The following is a 27481-nucleotide window of genomic DNA, read 5'->3' as shown; positions in this document are numbered from 1 at the left end:
CATGCTTTCAAAAGGTCATTCGGACCCGAGACTAGCTTGCGATAAGGGGTTCGATCATGCCCCCGATGTTCGGACAGAATTTCTGTCCCACTCCAATGATGAACTCTAAGCTATATCAACTCAAGTTAGTACCTGGGTAAGAAAGCATTTGTATAAAGAGCACTGCAATCCGGTGTCTCGGTTTAGCAGGCCGTTGTCGCGATCTCATTTGAAAACGGCGTTTGACTGGATGCCTGTGTGTAGCTCTACAGTCCACAAAGTAGCTATGTGGCCAACTGAAGTATTAACCAAAACCGTGCTGGAAAAGTAGCAGGCGTGAGAGCAGTTAAGGACTTCAACACCTCCCATGTTGGCTGCTACATTAAGAGCAATAGCAGGGAAACAGGTCCCAACACGCTTTGAACAAGGTGCGCCTCCGTTTCATGATAGTTGCAGATAGGTCTGCCAGGTCCCCAATCCATAAACCCCGACCTTGGAATAGTCTTAACTGGGACGAGAAACAACCACTGATCAGACTCAAAGTCTTCTTTGTAGACCCCGGCTGCGCAGATCCATCCACCACTGATCCCACATTGCTCTGCACTAATATTCTCCTCCGTTCAGCAGACAAAACTCTCTCGCGGCGGGAGCTGTTCAACCTCAGTCACATAAGTGAACACCGGAAACAGAAGTATTGTGTAGACTGTAGAGCATCACCTTCATGTATCCACCACTGATCCCTGAACAAGGGGCGCCTCCGTTTCAGAATCTTTGAAAAGGTCGACTAGTTACATCTTTGTCGCTTATTGCTATATTTGAGTTTTAAACTGGTACTAATGGGGTGCAACCAATACCCAGACAATGTTAACAAGTTTGAAAATGTCTTAATAATGAAGTAATACTATCACAAAATATGTCCCATTATGCCACATCATTTGCTTTTCCTGCCACATAATTTGGCCCTCCCCTGCCGCATAATTGCAGCGGCCCTGGCAATAACAAATGATGCTGGGACGCACGCCTCGGCGCTGCAGCTTCTTCTGGTGCGGCCCGCAGCCCCGACACTCAGGGCTGGGGCCGACAGATGGCTCATCTGGGAGTCTGGATGTGTAGATACGGATCGCTGCCCGCGGATGCAACACAAGGAAGCAGCCGCAGGGGAGGAAAGAAATGCTTCAAATACCGATCCTTTCCAACACATAAAAATGCAAGACAAAGCCTGGCTGGATAGTTACCAAGGGATGTCAAATGTTGATAACCTTTGACCCAGGCGCAGGTATCACTGGGAACACGAGTGACTGCTGTGCCTGGAGGTAATCTCCGTCTTTAGAGTCTGCCCATCAGCTACCACGGCTGTAGGACTTCAAACAATCCCCACTATAAAGCACAAACATTGTGTGTGCTCACACTGGTTCGCAGAAAAAAGGAAATCACATTTCTTTGTCATTTACTTGTATTATCGGAGAACAAAGCAACAGCGCAAATTTAAATCTGCTGGCACTTTTTTTGGCAAAATGTATCATTGAATGCATTTCCATAATTTCATTAGATTTGCGACAAAATTAAACATTCTTTGCTTCTTATTCCACCTCTACATCTGATGAAAGTTCTTGCTCACGTACAGAGACGTCTTGCATTTGAATGTGATTGCGTTTTACAAAGAACAAAATGAAAGTCAACTTCGGGGGTAAATATCTAAAAACAAATATCTAGAAACAAGCAAATGCAAAGCCAATAGGTCTGGCGTTGTCCGTTTTAGGACGGATTTTGTAACACTTTTAGTTTTTTTAATAAATAAAGCTAAAACATATTTCCTAAAGCAAAAATATGCTTTTGTCACAAAAAGCACACATTGCCACAGTAGCCTCTGTCTGGTATTAAGGGAACTACTTGGTGTGCGCACGTCCTCCTTTTGAAATAGTAGAAGCCATCACTCACGCTGAAGTTAGCAATGGCTGAAGGAGCCATATGCTGTAATGGGCAGAGAAAAACACATGACAACATAAAACCAATGAATAAAGGCAGATGGCTCGCTCGAAGCCTCTATATGCAAGTACTTTCTATATATCACTTCAGTAAAAGCAAACGGTGCTGGCTAACGCCAGACCCATTATGTTGTTCCTGCCTCAAGCTTCAACTCACGGATGATAGTTTTACACCGAGACCCCAAAAGTCCTAAGAGGCTAAGAATTGCAAGAATATATAAGTACTATATACAACGTGTAATGTAATAATTTTCAAGCATGTGACAGTGATCTAAATTAGGGCAGGCTATGAGGCAGGATGTAAACGGGCCTCTGTTCAGTCAACATCAAAAGTAAACAAAACGACAGCTCAGCCAAAACCAGTTGGGGCCTAAACACGTCATTCATACTGAACACTTCCAGCTTTGAATGAAGGTTGTCAAGTGTGGGGAGAAATAACAGAGACAGGCTCTTTGCGAGGAAGCCAGGCACAGTCAACAATACCTTTTCAGTGCCGTAGGTAGGCCAAAAAGGTAAGGTGCCCAGGGGCATTCGGCTTCCTTCGACGTATCTAGTAATTATCTCTCCCAAAGAGCTCCGTTCAAGGGGTTGGGCCACTTCTAGTCTGCCACTCTCATCCCAAGGCGAGGAGCAGGGCATGGGAAAAGCATTGTCAATCACACATCTCCTTTGACACTTGTAATGAAAAGGTCAAAAGACCAGGAGCCTCCAGCAGTCTTCCAGGCACAGCTGCAGCCATTTTGGACATCCTTTCAAGAACTGGTCATTTAAAATAATTAAGCTGTGGGGTTAGATGGGATGAAAAGCAGGAAAAGAGGGGGCACTGGCAACTGTCCATGTACTACAGAGCATACAAACAGACGGATTTTAAGTCACCTTTTAGCCACACAAAAAAACAAACAACGCCTCATGCATTGCTTTTTTTAATTGAATAAATGGCATGTAAAAGACAGGCAGTTGTTTCATACAACTCCCTTTAAACTCTACGTGTTTTGCAATCTCCGAATCACCGCTTATCTGATCTGCTCCAGCTCAGCTACAGGTGTAAATATGGGAGATGCTACTTAAGGCAGGGGCTTTAGTTAAGTAGTGATCACAGGGAGGCCGAGACTTTTGGAAATATTGGCTTGTGAATCTGACATACTGCCTGAAAAGAGGAAGTTTTATTTTTTGGGGGGGGGAGGTATAATGACTCTCCAAGTGGCTTTTACTACAGATGCCCCACAGGGACAAACTAGATGCATGGTGTTGAAAACTGAGGGTCCAGGAAAAGGAACAATTTTACAGGATTTTGTGGGATGTGAAAGTAGATCAGAAACCAATAATTTGTTTCTGGGGTGGGACATAGGGATCCCAGCATACATTCATGTTCATTTGTGTTGGTAACTATTCGGATATATTGATTCTACATAGAAAAACACGACCTGCAAACGGAGTGGTGGGAAAGGAGACAAGATGACAGGCAGGATATGATACTACAACACAGCAGACATGAAAAGTTCAGTTCATAAGGAGAGGCCAATGAATAGATGGGCTGTGAGAATGTCATTTTGTGGCAAGACAGGAAGCTAGCATTATGCATTTAGTCACTCCTGAGCGGCAACCTTAAAAGCAGGATTTGTGCAACCATGGCAACAGTAAAACGTGACTGTATACAAGTACAAAGTAGAATGAGCAAAAGAATATGCAAGGAGAAAGTTGAAAAAATGGAAGTGAAGAAACACCCAAGTCTTCTCCAAGGATTCCCAACCTTCTCAATGCCTGTACCCTTGGAAATGTTTGATGAATGTTTGCCCTCCCCCCCCCCCTACAAAAGTCTCACCCTATTCCTATCACCATCGATGCTAGTGTTATTTTCCTCCTGTGCTGGCACTCGTTTATTCCCATTGTTCATGACGAGCTGAGCTCGTCATGAGCGTCGAAGGAGCTATTATGCATACGGTACATACTTTCCCTCTGTTGCACCTCCTGAAATGCCATCTCGCACCCACTAAGGTAGTGTAAGGTTCTGCCGAAACACGTGTCGTAGTTATCACGGTCTTATGTTTAAGGTGAATAGTCCTGGTAAGGCCATGATTCTGACCTTGACCTGGGGATCTTACAGCTCCTCAGCCTCTACTCACTAAGCCGTCTATCTGTAAATTAGGCATGGCTGATCATTCATCAAGTGGCACTGCAAATCACAGCAGTGAATTCACAGCGATTATCAAAATAGTGAGGGAATGTTTTAGGATCAGCACTAAACTAGTGTCCCATGTTTCTGAAACCAAGAGGGAGAAGTAGGTATTCAAGTAGTCTCCAAGCACCTACACGTAGTGACATACTTTATTCAATCACCTAGCACACGCCCAACAGCAAAACTTCTCACATATTTCTTCTGGGTTCCTATTCGGATACAAATACAGGGGTGAAATCGCCAAAGGTGCTTTGGGAATACTGCCATAACCTGTATGTCATGCATTCAACGTAACAGCGCTGGGCTTGTAACTGAGCCGCTTCTTGTGATCTCAGACATACTGTTTGATGCTAGACAAAGATCATTATACACGCACCTGCGGGCTAAGCACATCTGTTCCGGAGCTGGACCAGTTTCACTGGCACAGAATGGAACAATGGCTTTCAAAGAAATAGATTATGTACAGAGGCATGACACCTGCAGCCCAGCCCTATCATCCTCGCCAGGTGAATAACTACAAAGGAGGCTCGCGTGCACGAGGCAGAAAGAATGTTTTCAGCCGAAAAGTGGGATCCATGAACAAGGCTAACTACCATTAACACCCAACTGCGAAAGGAAAAGAAAATTAAGGCCAAAAATGAGACGTTTGTCCAACCAAAAAAAGAATACACTAAAGTCACATCTTTCCACACACCAAAATGACACCAGAAAAAAAATGTTTTATCCAAGTGGAAGACAGTCAGGGCAACTGGGATTAGGTGGCAGGGGAGTGGCGAATTATGTGGCAGGGGAGTGGTGAATTATGTGGCAGGGGAGTGGCGAATTATGTGGCAGGGGAGTGGCAAATTATGTGGCAGGGGAGTGGCAAATTATGTGGCAGGGGAGTGGCAAATTATGTGGCAGGGGAGTGGCAAATTATGTGGCAGGGGAGTGGCAAATTATGTGGCAGGGGAGTGGCAAATTACGCGGCAGGGGAGTGGCAAATTATGCGGCAGGGGAGTGGCAAATTACGCGGCAGGGGAGTGGCAAATTACGCGGCAGGGGAGTGGCAAATTACGCGGCAGGGGAGTGGCAAATTATGTGGCAAATTATGTGGCAGGGGAGTGGCAAAGTGTGTCAAAGGCAAATATTGTGATAGTATTCCTCAATTTCTTCCATTTTACATGCATTAACACTGTCTGGGCAAAGGTTTCAACTCATTAGTACCAGTCTAACATCCAAATAAAGCAATAAGCAACAGATAATCAAGTCAATCTTTGCGAGGCACCTTCCACTCTGCAGCAACATGTATTGTAGCCTTTTTTGTAACTTTTGATTCGTTTGAACTAGAAACGTGTTCTGCTGGCTACGCAGTAGATGATGGATTATGTGGGAAATTGATAATTATATAGAAAATTACAATGCCGCAGAATTACAGTGGCCATCCAACTAGTAGACTAATTCTCACCTCTGAAAGTGAAACACATTCTATACAAATGTATTTAGACTTTGCATCAGAAACTGTGGAACTGTAAACCGTTTGTATATGGACTGATTCAGGTTTTTCTAATTTACATTTTGTGTCTGCCTTTTGGATAGCATCATGAAAAATAAAGAAAGTAAATATACATACCGTATTTTCCGGCGTATAAGACGACTTTTTAACCCCTTAAAATGTTTTCAAAAGTCGGGGGTCGTCTTATACGCCGGATACCAAATTTTCAGAGTGCAAGCAACGCTCTACCGACTATGAATTTGCCCCCACGAACCCTCCAATATGACCTGGGCCCTTACTCGCGCGTTCACACTCTCTGTGCCGTATGAGGACTTTATCCGAAGGTGTCTGCCCGCTTCACAATAGGACCGGCAATGACACGTACATGAAGAGAAGTACACGTTTACCGCTACATTACGTACCGTAATCAAAAATTGCACATGATTTCAAAATAGCGCAAAGTTACTTACAGTCCCGTAGTGCTGGGAGAGGGTCTCACGGGGCATTTCGTTATTTTCTTCCTGCGTCTTGAGCCTAGAGACACAGCGGTATATGCGCTGATCCGGCGCCATAATCCTCACGTTCATCGGAAGCAGAGGAGCGTCACTAGCGCACGTCATCTACTGAGTTCATGAACATGGAAAGGGGACTTCAGAAGGTTCCAGCCGGCGGAAGTGGGGGTCGTCTTATACGGCGAGTATAGGACGAAACCTACATTTCATCATGAAAAGTAGGGGGTCGTCTTATACGCCGGGTCGTCCTATACGCCGGAAAATACGGTATATGTTCATATACATTAACAGTGAATTGAAAGTCAGGGAAATCTTATGGGAAAGAAAGATCATTGGTACAAAAAAAAGAATGCAAACAAACCAAATAGAACAGGAGGACAGGCAATGGTGTGAGAGACTAGAAATATTCAGGTCTGAACTCTGGGCACATAAGACAACCAGATGGAGCAATCAAAACACAAATCGACATAAGGAGGAAAGACTGAGCAGATGGAAAGGCAGGGAAAGCATACATTTATTTATTTTTGGCATTTATACAGCGCGCCGTTACCCGAAGGTGTCCTGGCGCTAGATGAATACTCTTAAAGATTCAGGCCAGACTAGAAATTATTGTGTAAACAACCATGTTTTAATGCCTCTCCTGAAAGCCATCAAATCGGTCATATTCCTCAAGGGGAGGAGCAGGGCATTCCATGCCTTTGTTGCCCCCAACACAAAGCTCCTACCTCCCCAGCAAGCTTTCTTTATACGAGGGACTTTAACCAACCGCAGCCCAGATGATCTTAGATGTCTGGGAGGAGTGTACCATTGAAAGTACTCCTTCAGGCAAGCAGGCCCCAGGCCTTGTAAGGCCTTAAAGACCAAACACAAGGCCTTAAAAGAAATCTGCTTCCGCACTGGCAGCCAGTGTAATTTTGTGATTTCTGATGAGATGGAGGCATACTTCGGTATGCCAGTCAAAAGTCTAGCTGCTGCATTTTGCAACACCTGCAATTTATTAAGCAGCCCTTGTTGGGCATTCAGAAGCAGGCTGTTGCAATAGTCTAGGCGGGACAGCACTAATGGAGTAATAACCGTTTTTTTACTGCTCTCCAGAAGGAAAGGGAGGATCATCCGAATCATTTTAAGTTTAAAATATACTGATGATGCTACGGCGTTGACCTGGGGCCTAACGGTAAGATGATCGTCAATTAAGACACCCAGATTCTTCAACTTGGCAACCGGTAGGGGCGGGGAAGCCATCTCCTCCGGCCACCAGCAAGGACTCCAGAAGTCCTCCTTTGCGCCAAATATAATGACTTCAGTTTTTGCTGTATTTAATTTAAGGCAGTTATCAGCCATCCATCTGCCTACTGCCAACATACATTCCTGAAATTGCATGGCTATTCCTTCTTCCTTTCCAGGTAGCAGAGACACCACAATTTGTGTGTCATCTGCATAGGATGTTAAATCAAAACCAAATGACCTGACAATAGGAGCCAGCGAGGTAACGTATATATTAAACAGAGTGGGGCTTAGGGAAGAGCCCTGCAGGACACCGCAGGGCAACACAAACGGTTTTGATACATAGTCACCCATTGCCACGCACTGCTCTCTATTGGTTAAGAAAGATTTCAAGATATCCCATGTTTTCCCATGTACCCCACATTTCTTCAGCCGGTCCATCAGAATCCCATGATGTACCGCATCGAAGGCAGCGGATAAGTCCAATAGGACCATAGCCGCTCTGCCTCCGAGATCCAGTACTTCTCTGATTTCCTCTGTTGCCTTGCTTTAATCACAGCGGACTCAGTACTGTGGCCGGCACATAAATAGGAAATCTTTTATTTTTTTGATTCACCATAAGGAAGGCAGCTGAATGAGGACGTGAGTCTACTTTTAAAGAACAGGAAACAATATCTGTCCTGGGACCATAAATTAACAAACAATGGCCCAAGGAGAGGACTCCCTGGGGATACAATTTATCAGATGACAGCCACCAAACATCTGCACAACTTTGGGGTTGTATTTGGAAACTTTTTCGAGATTGTGCGAGAGGGAATAGATTAGTGGTTGCATGAATAGAAAGCTAGTATGTATAATGGAATGCATGAACTCCGCTGCGGATATATCCTTGAAGTTTTACAATGACAGAGTCCCCGTTTAGGCCAGTCTAAAAAAGTCTTCCCTTAATTTTTGTAAACCACGCTCTCAATGAAGACTGCCAACACTGATCACGTCACGGTGCTCCTTCTTTCAACTGTGATTTTGTGCAGGTTTAAATTATTTTTGGCTTTAAATGTATGGCTGCAAGGTAAGGACCCCCCGCCTTGCAACAGTAAATACAAAAATAATGAAATGGTGGTCCTTTCAAGTTGTATACCTGTACATGCTTGGTGACAATATACATCCAAAAAAAAGGGAGCAACCCGGTAGCCCGGGGACCTAGGCTGGACAGTTATGCAATAATAGAGTGGTCCCTCTGGGGGAAGTTTATCCCTTGACTCTCACAGCAATAGTGTTATACTAGGGATAGAAGAAAACCTCTGAAATGTGTATGTTCTAATTATGCGTTTAGTGCATTTATTTATACATATCTCATTTAGAAATATATAAATCAATTCAAACAGTATAGCATATACAAGATGCCCCTAACGGGTGCTCCATAGGGACCACTCTATGGTGACAATATATCATCACACTGGGCCACCATACCATCCTGATGCATGTGGGTGTATCAAACGCACAAACCGTGAAGGGAGAATGCTTGCAATATGTCTAACCACTGACTGTCTAGAATTCTGACCATTACTATTTTGCCCAGCAAATGTTTATGATGTAAGGACACTGGTAGGAATTGGCAGAAAGCTATCAACCTTCGTAAGTGAGCATGCCATAACCTGATCAAACTGCTTGTTCAAGTCTTGCTTGGGTTGTTACAGAGGATGGGGCATACTTATAGAGTACAGTCAGCTGCGGGTCAGGGATTCCAAGGTTGGACAGTACCACAGGCATCCAAACCTTACTCCACGACAGACCCTCAAGGGACAAAGCTAATTATGTTGCATATTCGTGTAATACATATGTTACACGGTCCCAAAGTGCTGGTAATTACTTAAACCATCATTAGACTGCCTAAACAATGAGAAGGTGTTTGCAACATGCCTATTGTAAATTGTAGTGGCTGTGTTTTAGACCTTTTTATATTTCTTCATTTGTACTGTTTTTTTTTATTGTGTATGCTTTCGTCATTTTCTTGAAACATCGAATAAAGCTTTCTACTACTACGACTGAGAAGGTCTGCATTTTAGTTTCTATATGGCTACAGTTTTTACCTTAATGTGGATATTACATATGGTCAATGCAAAAGTTGTAAGAATCAATCTGAAAGGTGCAGGTTTGAAAAGGGCCACATCAAAGATTTCTCCCTCCAAATATTGAGGGCATTCCAACTGGCCAACCTTCCTATGTAAAATGCATCAGGGAGAGGGCACGGATGTACACAAATGCCTGCACACAGAAGTGGGATGTTCCACAGAAATGGCAGAGGGGCACGTTCCACAGGAGTGGTATGTTCCACAGACAGGCCTGGCAGCTCCAGAGGTTGTTTAAAGGAGGCCGCGGGCCTGCAGCGGGGGCGGGGGCGGGGGCGGCACGGCTCTGCTCGTGTTATCTTTCCTTCGTCAGATGTGGTGCAGAGCGCCACGAAAGAAACTCTGGAAAGCCTCCGAGTAAACCAGGCGCACGCTAAACAGAAGGTTTCTGTTCCGAATGAGCGCTGTCCAAATGGACAGGCCTCGAATACCTGGCAGGACCGAGGCACTGGAACAGCAGGCGGGATTCAAATTAAGGCAGGGTTTGTTCTGTGCTTGCAGGATTCAAATTGGATTTGACACCAGCGTATAATTACTTGCTGCGCTTTCAGTACTGCTTTCTCTGGAGATAATCGACAGAGATAATACAAAAAACCTGGCATTTTCTGCAGTAGAACAGTGGTGAAAGATAGGCGCCCTCAAAAAGCTTGCTATATGGTTATCACAGATTAATCAAAACCACCTCAAAAGGAAAACTTAAGAAACAGGCAGGCTTTTCTGAATGCCTATTGGACTAATTCATTCACTGTAGGGGCCCGTGTTTGACCTCATGGTCACAGGTTCAAATCCCAGTGGGTCAACTCATAAAATGAGTACCATGGAGTTACGTAACAATAAGCATCTGTTATTCAGGGCCAAGATACCCTTCTGGGTGAACGTGCGCTTTACAAATACATGTGCTATGTTATGTTAGTCTGTGAACAACATAACAGAAAGTGAGGATTTGAAAACATGTTTTCGATAGGCTGCAGCTAAGATTGTGTCAGTCACAGGGACCTTTTCTCTGTATAATGGCCGAAGAAACCAGCACCTTTGAGTCACCGGTTCTTAAGGCTGATTGATGCTAGAGAACACCAAGATACAGGAGTCTGTGGCCAAAGTACCCCCAACATGGTGAGAAAAGGAGAACGTCTGCAGATTGTAAAGCTCCTTGCAAGGATTTCAGTACATGCGAAAGAACACATCCTCATACTCCAGGGCACCATGATTGACCCACAAAAGAGTATGACTTCAAGAATTCACACATATTTGTATTTCTTTCTCTCAAACTGAGCATGCACTACGTTGCAAACAACCTCATTTGACCATGGAAGAGACTCACTCTACGGCTACATTAGAGCGTGAGGCAGGCGAGTCCTCAAGGTCATCAAAAGGACTGTTATTTTGGGGTCTGCCTTTAATCAGTCCTAAATCAAGTAACACATCCTTCTCTCAATGGCAGTGCTTGGGACCCCTCTCAATAGCAAGTTGGGACCCTCAGAAAAAAGTGTGGACTATTGAGTTTATGCCATTGTATTGTCTGCTCTGAGATGAAACAGACAGAAGCTACCCTGAAGCTGGTCTTCTCGAGTGCTGCACAATCTTCTCTGCTTAAGTGTAACCATCACTTAACATCTACTGGCTGCGTCTGGTCCATTCTCACTAACTGACCACCTTCACTCTTTCAGGTTCCCACACCAACAGCTAACAATTCCATCACTCCATTGACAACCTTCCTGGTCAGTCACCATCCGGTTCCGAACGCGTTTCAGGGAGAGTGCTTGGATGAATTCAACAGCGTACTCGCTTTAAGACTTACAAGGCATATTCCGGCCTTTTGTACCGTTGCTTGCCTTAATAGAACATCGACCACATTGGCTCATATCTAGTTAGCTGAGAGCTTTTATAATAAGGATCCCAAAACTTTTATATCAGAAGAGAAACTCTGGATTTCCTTATGACCTGCCGGGTTGGAATTATCACTGGCTTATAGGTCTGAGACATTGTTTTGACTCGACAGCCCTGAAGAAGTCTAGGGTTACTACCCTTAGGACGAAACACGTGTTGGCTGGACCCTGTGTTGTTTCATTGAATTAAAACAAGGAGAACATCCTAAAAGACAATTTGCCATCATCCTTTCATCAGTAGACAATCGAACTTTCGTACAATACCATAGCGTGTGCGTAGGACTTGCTTTCACAGTCACCACGCAGAGCACTCCACTCTGGCATCAGAGCCAATGGGAAACATTCTCACAGCACACACACACCAGGCATGCTCAATATCCAGGCTGAACTGTCAGTACTATGATCATACCCATATTGCACCAGCCTTGTAACCAAGGCGACACTTAGGTCAAAACAACCCTTTCACAAATAACCACAATGCATGAGAAAGTTGGGTTGCTGTAGAAACAAGCCGTGCTTCAATGAAGACATGGTGTCATTCAAGAGCACTAGTCAGTCAGTCAGTCAGTCAAGTCAGTCAGAATATCTTTATTCGACTTTTTGCAAGTCATACAAAGAACAAACAAATAAAAACAATTACAATACATACAATACTTCTATCTACATTATCCAAGAGAAGAACCAACTAAACATTTAAAAAAGGTTATATACATGGTTAAAAAAAGCTTTACATTTCATGCCAAAAATACATAATAAAAAGCCACTAATTTTAAGGTGAAATTTGGCCAACAGATTTTGCCCTTGCGGCAGCTACCAAAAAATTTGCCATGCAAAAAGTAATACGTAGATTAGGTAAAAGTTGTAAAAAGAGCTAAGCTGCTTCCTATCCTGAAAGAAGCCTGCTTCTTTCAGGATAGGAAGCAAATATTTCTTTCTCTGCTCGTGATACAAACTACAAAACATGACAAAGTGCAAAGTGTCCTGCACCGAAAAATTATCGCAGCTGCACGGTGGGGCCAACTCAGGCTTCTGCCAGCTCTTAAAAGAACCCAAGTAAAAATGTAGCAATTAAATCTAAACTTTGTTAATAAAAACCTGTGATAGGGAAATGTGACAAAGCTCAGGTAAGGGGCGAGTGAGGATGAGCTAACCAGAAGGCTATGGGCCCTTACGGCTGGTTTCAGCAATTCGTATTCCTCCCGCCGTGCATTCTGCCTATCCCTGAATAACTTTTTGATGATAACTATATCCTGTCCCCTAATTTTTTCCGGGGATAAAAAGAGTTCCGGGCGACCTAGATCTGTAAATATTTTTGCTATATAGGCCAACCATGGGATACTATTTTGTTTGTCCAGGGATAAGACGTTGCGCAGAATTGTGTGGTTCAAAGGGAGATCTTCATTCGTCCACATTTTCAACCACAAAGTCAGCGGTGCAAGGCTCAGGGTATCAGACAGATAGGGCAAGCCCACCTCTTTGTGGATGGAATACGTTGGGGTTGATTGTGAAACTGAGAGCAGAGATCTGATAAATCTGTTCTCTGCTCTCTGAATTGGATCAAGATTTACGTACCCCCACAAAGGGGCACCATAAGACGCTATGGCCACCGGTTTACTCGTATAGATTTTCAAAAGGGCTTCCATGGGCCTGGCCCCTAACTTACCAGCAAAGCCCAATACTGCTGAAGACGACCTTATTACTGCCAACCTTTTTACTCTTATCTGAGGGCCCCAAGTTCCTTTCTGGTCAAACGTTACCCCCAAATAGGGAAATGTGGTTACATTGGTGACGGGAACTCCCCTACAAAAAAATGTTTTATGTTTTTTTTTGTTACACTCACGTCCCATCACCATCGTGTGTGATTTAGAGGCGTTAACCTTGAGGTCCAGGCTCTCCATAAAAGAACCAAAGGCGTCCAGGAGATGCTGTAGGCCTACACCAGTACGGGCTATCAACACTGCGTCGTCCGCATACAGGAGTGCCGGTATTTTAACACCACCTGCATGCGGAACGTCGGCTACCTGACCCCGCAGATGACCGCCCAACCCATTGATATAAATGGTAAATAGTAAAGGGGCTAAAATGCAGCCTTGCCGCACCCCCTTTAAGGATTTAAACAAAGGGGTGCGTCTACCATCATTTGTAACTCGGACAGCTGCAAAAAGCTCCTGATGCAGGGAGGCCATGAACACAACCAGCGACTCATCGATACCCATCTCTAACAATATCAGCCACAATTTCGTCCTATTCACCAGATCGAAGGCCGAGGAGAGGTCCATGAATGCAAGAAACACGGAACTCTCCTTAGCCACTGTATATTTAGAGATCAATAGGTGCAGATTTATGCATTGTTCGATGGTCCCTTTTCTTTCTCTGAATCCATATTGTAATTCAGACAGCCCACCACAGCTCTCAACATTCTCCCTAAGTCTGACCAAAAGTACTCTACCTAAGATTTTTATGGTTGAGTCCAAAAGAGATATAGGCCTATAGGAGGCGGGATCGTCCCGCTGGCCTTTGTTTTTATAAATGGGGACAATGGTGGATGTGGCCCAGGAACTAGGGGCTTGATTATCGTTGGCTGCATTAAACACTTTTGACAAAACCTCCGCCCACAATTTAGGTGAATACATAAAGAAGTCAGCAGGGACACCGTCAGGACCAGGTGCCTTGTGTCTTGTTGTAGCCAGTAATGCTTTTTCCACTTCTTCGGGGTTAAAGACAATAGGGTGTGTAGCTACCACAGGCAATAAGGCATTTTTAAATCCTTCGTCCTCACCCTCATAGACATTTTTAAAATGATTCAGCCATTTTTCATCAGTAATCACGCAGTCCATGGGAACATTTTTGTCATCGGAAAATAAAGGCTGTTTTATAATCTCCCAGAATCTCCTACTGTCCTTCAACACTGCCGCTGAGAGGAGATTTTCCCATGATTCGCGTTTGATAATATCCTTGCGATTCTTCATGGCTGCCTTATAATTTTTCCTTAGTCTGACAATGTCTTCTCCGACCCTAGGGGAGATTTTTAAGGCTGCCATCAATGCTCTGTGGGCTTTTGAACATGCAGAATCAAACCAGCGCTTAGATCCAGGGAATCCCTTTTTTGGTTTGGCTAGAAGGTCCTTAGCCACCTGGCTACAAATTGCCTCATACGCCGCTATTACTTCTTTACCTTGGGCACCGGTTTTTTGACAAATGTCCACCTTATCTTTTATTTTAGGGAAGTTTTTTTCATAAAAATTTTCCGGGATAACTTTAGCCCATTTCAATCGTCTATCTTGGTCGTGGGGCCTCAAGGGATGTACCGGTTTTAGCACTATTGGTGATGCTCCCATCTGGCCTCCCCAGGCCACTTCAAGTAGTACAGGGTTGTGATCGCTATAAGGTGTTATGACTGTTCGATAATCCATAGTCCGGATTAGGATGCCTTGTGAGACGAAAATGTAGTCTATCACTGATCCGTGATGGGTGCCAGTAAAGGTCGGCGCCCTCAGGCCCCTGTCAGGTTCATACAAATCATGATTAGCAAGAAATTCTTCTAACTCGTACCCCTCTATGGAATATTCAAAGTGGGGTCCCAGTGGGGCCTCCTCGTCGTCCTCATTGACATTGTCACTACTTCCCTTACAGGCTAAATTACATAAATGAATATTAAAATCGCCTAATAAAATAAACTCATAAGCAAACTTGATATTCTGAGACACTGTATTTAAAATACTGTCTAGGTTAGCTACATTACTACCTCTATGTTCGCTGTTCCCAGAATTATAAAAGTTAACATAAATGGTCCTACTATTATTATTAATCACCCTTTCAACCATTAGGATGTTGACGGAGTCCGTATTAATCTGCCTATAGCTTCCCTTCAAGTCTAAGGAAAACAATTACCAGGCCACCTTTGGCTCTACCCATGCGACTGGGGACGGCAGGTTTGGTGAAACTAGTGAATCCATCCCACCAAAAGTTGTCAGATGTATCCCACGTTTCTTGCAAAGCGATTATATGGTAATTAGAGATAAAGCTCAAACAGGCGTTATCCTGTCGTTTTGCATTTGAACCTGCAATGTTCCAGCTTATAATTTTACAGGAGTCAGTTGGTATCCTATGCTCTTTTACCCCCACCAAACACCTTTCAGCTATGCGTGAGGATATGACCCCCTCATTTAATACCACTTCAGAAAGGCTCGGTATTAGGACGGTGTTCAAGATCTGCTTTTCATGGGCCACCCCCTGATGAGGTGGCCGGGGGTGGTCGCACTCTCGCAACTCATTTCTCTCTGATGCTTCGTTAAAAGTGGGCTTGCTAGGGTCTTCACCGATAAAGCGTTGGCCACTACTTAATAGAGGCATGTTTCTAGACTCGCTTTCTAGGGCAATTCCAGATTTAAGTCAATCACAGTTGTTTAGGTCGGATAAAGGGCCATACCTGTTCCCCATTCCACATCCCCAATCAAAGGGAGTAGCTACCTGACCTTGTCCAATAACTGAGGTATTCCACATAGGTTGTGGCGTATTTGGGCGTAACAGGAACTGTTCATTTCTCATCCGTGGTATGAACCTGTTGCTCCGGCCAACAAAGTCTAGACCCGGAAAGCCAGGTCCCCATCCATTAATGGCTGGGTCAAATGGCATGGCAGGCCTGAAATTAATTCTTGTGGGTAATTAAATCTTCCAGGCTCAAAGTTAGACATGGGCCAGAAACGGTCGTTAGGATGTCGCGGTCTAGTACCCCCTTCCCAGCTATTAGCATGGTTCACTCTCTTGGCTCTAGGGGTATTAGAGAAGGTGGCAAGCTGGACCTCGCTAAAGAAAAATTTTAGGGTGAGGGGGATTATGGAACCACTACGCCGTTGGGGTGGAAAGATATTGGTCAAAATGTTTGGGAGGACATCCGCATTAGCAAAGTTTATAATCACGCAGTCCCCCTTAAATTTTTTAGGCTTAGTCCCGATCCAAGATATCCTCCTGGTCATAACAATGTCCCTTGCTAAACTATCCAACCCTTGATGTGCCATATGCATATTAGTGGTGAGCCAATGTAGCGCTTTATCTTTCAAGTCCTGTTTAGATTCTGTTTTATCTTGCGGTAAGACAGGAACATTTGCAAGTACGAGCACTACTGGGGAGGCTTCCAATATGAATTGGGCTGAGACATCCTCATGTTTTGATCCTCTTGTATCGCCAGTTGTGGAGGACAAAAAAACTCCTACTGCTGCTTCCTGACTAGGTGCCGGTAGTGAAGATGATGGTAGTAGCTGCTCTGGTAGGGTGGACTGTGATGCGTTCTCAGTGGGTATGACCTCCGCATCTCCAGTCACCAATTTTGTTACAAGGGAGGATAAATTCTCCACCTCATCAACCAACTTATTATGTACTACGCCCGCCTTTTTAACCTCCGATGTTAATTTGTCCAATTTCCCAATCAGGGGCTTAATGATTGTCCTGATTTTAATATCAATCATTTCTTGTATCCGATTAAATAAATCGTCATCAATGATACGTCTTGACTCTGCTTCAACGTCAAGCTTAACATATTGCACTTCACGTCTTGGTGGTGGTGTAGCCAACTTTTTCTTACCTTGTTGTTTCCCCCCTCGCTTTGAGTGAGATTTTCTACAGGCTCTCACAGCCCTTGGTGCGGGCTGCTCCGGAGATAATGCTTCTTCCACTGTAATTAACTGATGGTTGGAATCAGAGTCAATATTAGTAGACAAATTTACCAAGACGTCGGGATCTTCTTCGTCGCTACCCTGGTCTTGTAGGATATGATCTGATCTATTTATTGGGGGAATCTCTAGCGGTGTAACCGACGTCACTATGGATGATGCACTTGAAGACGGGCTTTCTGAGGGCAAGACTGGGGATTGGCTCAGGCCTAAAGATTGCCTCCTCTCATTATTGATCTTACTGACCTTTTGTACGACATAGGAGTACATAGTATTGAGTGGCTCAGTAGCAACGGGTGCCAATTTCTTCCTCCCCATGTTGCCTACTGCCTGTATCGAGAAGTTAAGGTGGGTGAGCAATATCACAGGGTAGAGGTCAGGGGCACCGGGCAAATGACAACTGGGCAGTGAGTTATAGGCAGCCTAGAATAAATCCTTACTAATACCAGACAATGGACGTCAGGGGGGTGGCCTCGCCTGGCCTTCTCGGGCCTCTGAGGGCCACAGAGGGCCCGCCCTTTGCCCGGGCTTCGCCCCGGGCGTCCCGCTGGCGTCCCGCGACGCGAAGGGCTCGCTTCTTTTGAAGCCCCTCCTGACGCGTATACCGCGTCAGGGAACGCGCCGCCGCAAAGGCTCACAGGAACCGTAGTCCCGGTGCGGCGACGCGGCTGGCGGTGCTGGTGAACTGGCGGTGCTTAGCCCAGGGAGAACTCCTGTGTGAAATGTCTTTTCCGCTCTCGCTCCTGGCAAGGTAAGCCTCTCCTTCCTTGGCTGGTTAGGACCCCCCGCTCCGCCGAGGGCTCGCTTCTTTTGAAGCCCCTCCTGACGCGTATACCGCGTCAGGGAACGCGCCGCCGCAAAGGCTCACGGGAACCGTAGTCCCGGTGCGGCGACGCGGCTGGCGGTGCTGGTGAACTGGCGGTGCTTAGCCCAGGGAGAACTCCTGTGTGAAATGTCTTTTCCGCTCTCGCTCCTGGCAAGGTAAGCCTCTCCTTCCTTGGCTGGTTAGGACCCCCGCTCCGCCGAGGGCTCGCTTCTTTTGAAGCCCCTCCTGACGCGTATACCGCGTCAGGGAACGCGCCACCGCAAAGGCTCACGGGAACCGTAGTCCCGGTGCGGCGACGCGGCTGGCGGTGCTGGTGAACTGGCGGTGCTTAGCCCAGGGAGAACTCCTGTGTGAAATGTCTTTTCCGCTCTCGCTCCTGGCAAGGTAAGCCTCTCCTTCCTTGGCTGGTTCAAGAGCACTAGTTGTTAGGGTGGCTACAGGAATATATGTATTCAAGAAGATGTACCTTGCACTGCACATTACACTCATGCAACACGTATTTTATCATTGCTTGGGAAGGTGTTCATTCTTCCTTAGTAGGGAAGCATCTGAAACCACCAGTCTGATTATGAAAGAACAATCACAAGAATTTCTGGTCATCTATTGTTCACCTTCATACTATTTAGGCTGGAGTGGGGCCTCTGAAGATCAAAGTCTGCGTGCAAGGTAAGATCCTGCGGATCTAAAAAACTGATGGACAGGTTTATAAAAAGCCATAAAAGGTTCTGGCACCGACACACCTCTTTGATAATCCACCATCTCTTTTAGACAGTAAGCTGAGGAACGGTGGAGAGCATGGCAGATGGTGGAGACTAAAATCGGCTGGACTTTAATATGCGCAGTTCCAGTTACATGTAGGGTGAGACTTAAAGGTTCCACCAGAAGCAAAGAAGGCACCTTGTTTAGCCCTGCATTCCCAACACTTCTACCACAGGAGACATGACTCCACTACTGAGGAATACTCCTGCGACAAGTTTCCGAGCCTCAGCAGGGACAAACAGGGTGAGAAGGAACATGAGGCAGGGAGTGCCACCAAACACAAGTTAGTTATCAAAGAAGAGTCAAAGGTTTGTTTAACACTTCTGTAAGATTTTACAATGAGGTACGTTTTTTGCCTTATAGAGCCAGTATTGAAGATGTCTTGGTCTTCATTCGATGAGTCATATTAAACAAATATAATGAGATGGTACCATGGAGCCTTATTTCTGGATTTACTATGTCAAGATGGGGGATTCTGATCCGGCAATCCAATTATTTGCTTGAACATAAACTTGCTTTTGATGGGAGTCACAAATCTTTTAAGAGGATGTCTGTCACGAGGTAGATTTTCGGCAATAAATTATATTGAAACAATAGGGTCAATGTGTTTCGTTAAGGTCTGTATAACTGCACCAAACATGTTTTTATATAACGATGTAATATCATCCTCCTTACAAAAACAGTATGCTTAGGGAAGGGTTGAATGATTTTCGATTGCGGTAAGGACAACGCCATCCTACACATTAGGATGCACTGTAGCACGTAAATAGGGCTAAATAGGGATGAACTTTAAAATATCAGCTGCCTTTTATCCCTTTCAACAGTGTGCTTTAGGCACGCACCTCAAATGTCTGTCTCGTATGCGTCTGGGCTATCCTCTTAAAGCATGTGATAATATAAAATTATTTTTGTAATAACATTTTTAATATGTTTATACAACTGAAGATACTTCCCCCTCCTCCTCACCCCCAAATACTGGTATGCAAAACCTTTCCCTCAACTCCTGCTATGTAAGAATGATACACACACTGCCCAGTATTTGCAGAAATCAGGATACACCAATAATTGAGGCAAAGTATGAGTAATATGTGAATGGACTCACAATTAAGAGTTTACATTTAATTAACCGGTGTTTTTGGCAGAAATGCCTTTTACACAAAACACCAACATAAACAAATAAAAAGAGAAAAAAAAAACAGAAAAGGATTCATTATACCATTCTACCAATTCCTTTTCCTTTTTGTTGCGGATTATTTCATGTCTGATGCCTGTCTTCTGGAGTCTTATCTCTCATGGCCCAGTTTGACTAGGTATCACCCCCTAAGTGTCACTGTTGTTTCAGGAATGTCACTGAGTAAATGGAATATGGAGGTCGTATCAGTTTCTAGCTGTCTTTAGTTAGGATGTGTTCAGTTGTGTTTACTTTGATTGCTTCTTAATGAACATTTCAGCAAAAAAGGAGGCGGGTCCTCGGTCTGGCCGCCGACGAAGGCCACTCGATTCATTGTCTTTCGCTGGGTCCTCAGAGGCAGAGCTCTGCTTCTGGTCATTTCCCATAGTCTCCTCTCCTTTGTAGTTAATTTCATTAGAGGAGTAGGACCATGCTGAGAGATATCAACGAGGTCGGACTGTCCTGCTGGATACAGAGTGTTTAATGCTCAGCTTTGATTAAAAAGGAAGTTTTAGAAATAATCTTTTTATATTGTATAGATTATTTTACATCGAATTCGATTCTCCAAAGACAGGACATACTTAGATTTGGGATGCAGGGAGATAAGTGCCTTCAATGCACTGTCCAATTCAGCTCGTATTTTGATGGCGACTTTCGACATCTATTTAGGATGGAGCTGCATCGGATCTCCAATTCCAAGGAAATATTGAAAAAGTCTGCTGGTAAAAAATAGTGTCTTCTAATTTTTTTCTTCCGTAGATGCCCATTATGGTGCGGTATTAACTTGCCACAAAAATTCTGTTCCGTAAGCAATTTGGCTTCCGACATTGGCTGGCATCACTTTCTCAATGTGTTGCAAAACAAATCAATAATAATAATTATTACTGTGTGAGCGGGCACGCCTAAGAATGCTATGTAATGAGGCCTCTGATTTTTCCATTTCCTTTTGTATGTGTGTGGCCCACCTTAGGGTGTTCGTTCTATTCAGTCCCAGGTATGTGGCGGTGTTGACTACCTCAACGTTTCTATCTCCAACTCTGAAAACTTTATTCGAACTCCAATTCTTCCTCAAACTTTTTGTACAATTTGGTTTTTAAACTATTTTACCCTTTCCTGGATCGCAAGCTATCCTCCATTCTCAGCAAGCAGGTTTTAGAACGTATGCCAGCACAGAGATGGTAACAGTTTCAGTGCTGGATAAACTTAGGCGGAAGGTAAATCGGGGAGAGGCTGCATTCCTTGTCCATTCAGATCTGTTTGCCGCATTTGATAGCAAAAGGATATGGTCAACAGTATCTCGCCTTGAAGGGTTAGGTAGTGATCATCAATCATTAAAATGGTTAAATTCATCCTTGGCAAACGTGACCCAGTCTGTGACCTTCAGTCTAAGACCAAAACCATTAAATACCATGTCCATCAGGGCTGCATTGTACCCCTTCTTTTGTACAACATGCATGTGGCACCATTAGCAAAACTGCTTAAAGACAATGTAGTCAACTTTAACATGTAGGAGGGTGATATGCAGATCATTTTTGATCTTCATCAGACTTGGGATACAACTCCAAATACATCGAATTCGATCCCAGCGTGGACCCTTATTCTCTCTACCATTCAGCAGTGGATGGCAGGGAAGACTTAAAGCTTAATGCCTCTAAGATGGAATACTTAATCATTAAACACTCACTGACCACACTACAGCCAACCTTCTGGACTGATTCAGTGGATGGGTACATGTCCGCCACCCTCAGAATCTGATTGCAATTTGGGCATAATAATGGACATGGAACTTAAGATGGACTTTCGAGTGGCAAAGCTAGCTGCCAATTGTTTGACATCTTAAACTGTTAAAGTACTTGTTGACTTTCATTTACAAGATCTTCCATATATCAGTAGTTTAATGCAATAATTCTTTCATGGTTGAACTATGGAAACGCCTGCTTTTTGGTCCTTCTAGATAAGCGGCTTAGACATCTCAAATAGTCCAGAACACTGATGTCCACTTACTTTCAAGCATTCCACTTACAGAACTTATTTCTCTAGCATTCTGCAGTCTGCGTTGGCTACCAATTAGGGCAACAGTTTTCTTCACGTTATTTACGTTTGTACATAGGATGTCAAAAGGCACTGGACCGACTATTTTTTTTTTAAAGTCAAGTCACAGTCCTATGTATCTTCAAGGTCTTGGAGGCTCCAGAGGAGTGAGCTCCTTGTTCCCAGAACCAAAACAACCATTTTTGAAGACCTTTTTTTTAGTGATGGCAGTAAAGGACTGTAGCAACAAACCTGACACCATTCGTAATGTTCCAGATCTACTAAGGTTTCTTAAAATCCTGAAATCATACCCGTTTAAATCACAATATTTCTTGTTTTAGTCTTTTATCTTTTTCATGTTTTTTTGTCCCATGAAGCTTACAGTGTATGTACAACTTATCAATACATTAAAATGCACAATATTTGCCCATTTATCTTCAGGCCATCTTTCTTGTAATATTTTTTCCATAGCAGTTAGCTGGGCCCCAGTCCTTTTAGGATGCAGACAAAAGGAGTAGTCTGCATAGCATAAATTAAAGCTGGTATCTAGAAACTGCCATTGGATGGCAGATCTTGGTAAGCTTTTATAACTTTCTGGTAGATGTTGTTCATATATAGCAATAATAGTACAGTGTTTGACTCCACCAGCATCGAGAACCGACTGCTCAAGAGCCCTTTTTAGGTCTCACTGAGCCAATGTGCTTGCGCATTGCTTCGGCGAGAATTATGTAGGGGCTTCAGGAAAGCCTAACAAGAGGACTTTGGAATGCGGATTATGGCCAGTGCATGTGCGCCGGGCGTGCGCTCACCATTTGCTCCCCCACCAGACTTGAAAGGAAGCCGCTCGCATACCACCATTTGTCTGAGCCTCGGCATTAGACTTCAAAGGAAGCCGCTCCCCCGCCCCCCCATCAAACTTCAAAGCAATGCGCTCCCGAACTTGCTGGCCTCGCTCTCGTGAGCCTTTATTTACTTGTTCATTGTTGTGTCTCTCTACCCTCTGAGACTACTGTCCCTCCAATCGCTCTCTTTCTGTCTTCCCTAAATATCCCCCCTTGCTTTCTGGTTTTCCTCTTTGCTCTGCCTCTCTTTCCGCTGTCCCTTTTTCCCCCACTTCTCACTCTCTTCTCTTCCTTGCTTCACTCGCCCCTTCCCTCACTCGCTTTTTTATTAAATACTCAAACTTATAATACCTCCCGGGATGCCACGGCCTCCATAGCTGAACCTCTCTCTTCTTGGCCGTCTTTTTTGCTGCAGTCTGTCTTCCATTTGTCTCACCCTCTCCCCCTTATATCCCTCCCCTTCACTCTGACTCGCCATCTCTTCTTTCTCTCTCGATTCCCCTTTTCTCCTCCTCTTCCCTGACTCAATTTTTTCCCGTCTCACTGCTCTTTCTCCCTTTTCTTTCCTCCGTTTTCTGTCCCCTTCTTCTCCCTCTCCCTTACCTCTGTATATCTTCTTTCTCCCGAGTTATCCGCTCTCCCCTTCCTCTCACCGCACACCCCCTCCCCTCCTCTTCTCTCCCTGCCCCTAGGTTTCTCCACCTGTGCTCCTGGCGTTCTCTTTTAAGGTCTCTCCTGGACATCTCTCCTCCGGCTCTCTCATTGCCCCCCCCACCTCCCCAGGGGCCACAGAGGCCTGCCTGCCCTGGCCCCTTCCCTGGGGCCCACATTAACACTCCTTCCTGACACTAGTAATTCTTGCCATTAGAAGTGAGGCCTGTGCAGGGGCAGCTGGGCACCGCCGACAGCTGGGCACAGCTGGCAGAGATGTTTCCGCCGAGACACAGGTGAGACAGTCACACTTCAGCCCTCTCTCAACACCTCGGGCTGTTACCTGCCTGCGTGCAGGTGGACACGAGCCTCACCACCGAGCCGGGGTATGAGGGGGGCCATGCTTTCCTCCCAGCACGCGCCTTTCATCACCTTCTCTGAGGCTACAGTTCTGTTTCCGGTCTCGTGGGCTTTGAGGTTGTTACATCACTCAGGGACATCACCACATCACTCGGGGGCACCACCACAACACTCGGGGGCACCACCACAACACTCGGGGGCACCACCACAACACTCGGGGGCACCACCACAACACTCGGGGGCACCACCACAACACTCGGGGGCACCACCACAACACTCGGGGGCACCACCACATCACTCCGGGACACCACCACATCACTCCGGGACACCACCATTTCACTCCGGGACACCACCATTTCACTCCGGGACACCACCACATCACTCCCCGGGACACCACCACATCACTCCCCGGGACACCACCACATCACTCCCCGGGACACCACCACATCACTCCCCGGGACACCACCACACCACTCCCCGGGACACCACCACACCACTCGGGGCCACCACCACACCACTCGGGGACACTACCACAGCACTCTGGGACACCACCACAGCACTCTGGGACACCACCACAGCACTCTGGGACACCACCACAGCACTCTGGGACACCACCACAGCACTCTGGGACACCACCACAGCACTCTGGGACACCACCACAGCACTCTGGGACACCACCACAGCACTCTGGGACACCACCACATCACTCTGGGACACCACCACATCATCACTCAGCACCACAACAGCACTGTCCTTGCTTGCTACCAATAAGCATTGCCATAGCCAATAGGACTCGCATTAGGAAAGTGTAAGCTATTGGCTTTGTGAATAACAAAGCTATTCATTTTTATATTTTCAAAGCCAACACATTAAAAAAATGTTTCATTTACAATACCAATAGCTCGCACTTTCCTAATGCGAGACCAATTGTATTGCAAATGAATGTTGATTTAGCCTTTAGCGTTTTATGAGGGCTTACTTGGCTGAACCTAGGCTTGCCAATTTGTTGACTAATCTGTCTCAGCACAGGGTTAAAGGCCGGTGTGAAATCAATGAAAGTCACAGTTTTTTAGGTCCTACCAGGGAGCGCGAGCTCTGTTTGCGCAAGACATTAAGCAGGCTTTCAAATAACATACAAGTACTTCAAGCCCGCCGATTGTTTCACTGGTTGGCTTTCGTGTCACTCATTTGGCTGCTTTACATTTGGCAGCTTTTTTCAACCTATAAAGGATGGCCTCTTTAGCCATCTTTTTGGTTAGCTGGTTTCTGTGCTTCCACTGATAGCTTTTAGGGAACAACGTTTTTCTTTTTAAGTACTTCATGGGAGTATATATTGTTTTCCCACTGTCTCCCTCGTGTGCTATTCTCCCTTCATGTACTTTTCTTACCCTCACCCGCAGTTGTGCTGCTCTCGCCCTTCTGCTTCTAACCCCCTCCGCTCCAAGACGCTCTTTCGCTCATGTTGCCTCATCCTTGCTGCTTCGCCCCTCACTCATACATAATTTTATTTTTTTAATGCTTTTGCGCGATGCATTGCTTTTTTATCCCCCCTTAATTTACTGATTCATCTTGGATTAGCATTTTTTTAAGTGTCCTTTGGTAGTGTGCACATACATATTTGATGCTTGGGTGTGTGTACTGTATATAAAATTAAGCTGCAGCCGCATCATCACTTATTTTTTTATTCTAGCCATGCTGTCCAGCAGCATTACAAAATATAACAAATATTGAGAAACATTCCTCCGTGCTATTTAGAGATATTGTTTAATCTCCATAATTTAAAAAGATAAACCAACTCGGTTTCGTAATGAGCATTTACCAGACAGCAGTAGACAAGATCCTCTCAAAAAGTGAATTTTCATAGCTTTTTTTCCATTCAAAATTGCATGCAACCTTTTGAGAAAGCAGCAGATAATTACCCGCTTCCTGGAAGGGGACAGAGCTATTCCAGAACAACGTCTAATTTAGAAGGCTCAGGACTTGGCAACCAAGTTCACATTTCTCTGGCTTTTCTTAAACAAGAGCTTCTTATTTGTAACTGCTTCAGAAACGCCTGCCAAGTGGCTAAGAGTACACTGCCGAAAAAGATAAAAGGCAGCTAAAGATTTTCCTTTTCAGTTCGCAACTTTTACAGGCTGCAATTCGTATCTCTTTCAAGGTGGCCATTTTAGCGAGGCGGTTCGATGCACTGCAGCATTTTAGAAGCCCGGGCTGTGTGAATGTGTGGAGCGCAGCTAGCACAGAGCACCGTATGTTTTAATCAGGCCCAACAATAAATCAAAGGCCTGAGAGCCCGATTCTAGCCCTGCCAGAGGGCCGGGCCATTTACTTTCAATTGACAAGCGTTGGCTCTCTGCGCGGGACAACGGCCCCCTCCACTGAGGACTTTCCCAGATGTAGGCAGATGGAAAAACCATTAGTAAACAGGTTACACAAACAGTGAATTACTTACTACTCGTTAATAATGAACTGCCAGCCACAGCCAAAGAGCTTCCAAACATTCGCAGCGGCCGTCTGCCGGGATTACAGGACCACAAACTCATTTTACAATTTTTAACTGGAAAAAAAATTGTGGAGGGGACTTGCAGTGCACTCAGCATCTTGGGTAATAGGACTAATATCCTGGGGTTCAAGGACATAGCACTCCCGCCCTTGTCTAACAAAAACACAGATGAATTAAGAGGACTTCTTTAAAGAGCAGAGAGATGATTTTGTGACCCAAGGCTATGGAGAATCCAGAACGCCCTGATCTTAATTTAAGAAGGGAGACCTCAGCTAAAGCAATGTTAAAACAGAAATCCCCTCACCTATAGCAATATTAAAACAAATCTCTTCTTCCCCACTGCTAACCCTTGATGCACAAACTACTCTGTTTGCAGGTCTCAAGGTGCGAAATCCTTTGAAAATGGTAGAAAAGTTTCCGCCCCCTAGCTAATTCTAGTGATAGAAAGATATTCTGCAAGGAGACCAGACTGAGCCCTCATCACCTGTTGGATCAGTGCAGTGCAACAGCGCAACATATGTCACTCCTGTGTGCCTGAGAAAGACTTAAGTAAGAGGTCCGTGAGTAGCAGCTCCCCACTAATTTTAGGAGCGGGTTTCATCTCCTCAAGGGATCAAGAAGTGACTAAAGGTTCCAAACAGCTCGACCTTTAGAGGCAGGAATACACCTCATAGTGACTGTGGTGTTCTTAGCATACATGGTCCTTCACATAGCTAACAAGTGGAAGCAGCCACCAAAAGTAGGCACGACCGAAACAGGTTTAATTCAAAAATTTAAAAAAACACCACATGTTAATACAGGTTCCTTGCGCGTTATCCTGTATAGTCAAGTTTTTCCCCATATACCAATTCTGGTCTATAAGTAGAGAGAAAACTAAGTCGGACATTTGGAAGGAAGAAAGGGGTGGAGAATTGGAGCAGGGTGCTATTAATGAAGAGTAAACATATGATTAAGCGTATTTAAATGACCAAAAAGGGCAATTATCCTACTCTTCCTTATTCTTTGCACTGTGCCATCCGTGTAGTTGATCAGACTGCCAGGATGCCGTCAGTAAGAGTCTTACCTCCAATTCAGGGAACTCTGAAAACCAAACTTTTCAAACAGGGCTTCAATGAAGCCTAACAGTGCTTTGTGAGTGGCAGTGGTGTGTTATAAGTTCATCTATCTATAGGTCAGAATTCTAAGTTCCATACTGAGAGAACTTTGCTTTTCCTTGCTTTTCTCTTCATTGTTGGACCGTGACATGCATTTCTGCAAGTCCTAAGTAAATATTCTGCACGTTAAACGTACTGGCTGCCGTACGA

At 44.9% G+C, this 27481-nt stretch overlaps 1 protein-coding gene across 3 annotated transcripts in view; it reads right to left on the bottom strand.

The window, feature by feature from the left end:
- The window catches only part of DISP1 (dispatched RND transporter family member 1), a 729704-nt gene that overhangs the window by 133446 nt on the left and 568777 nt on the right, over positions 1–27481 (bottom strand). The window lies entirely within an intron of this gene.

The sequence above is a fragment of the Lissotriton vulgaris genome, chromosome 6 (genome assembly GCF_964263255.1).
Source record: "Lissotriton vulgaris chromosome 6, aLisVul1.2, whole genome shotgun sequence".
Taxonomy (NCBI): Eukaryota; Metazoa; Chordata; class Amphibia; order Caudata; family Salamandridae; genus Lissotriton; species Lissotriton vulgaris.
This window is presented reverse-complemented; position numbering and strand designations above follow the sequence as displayed.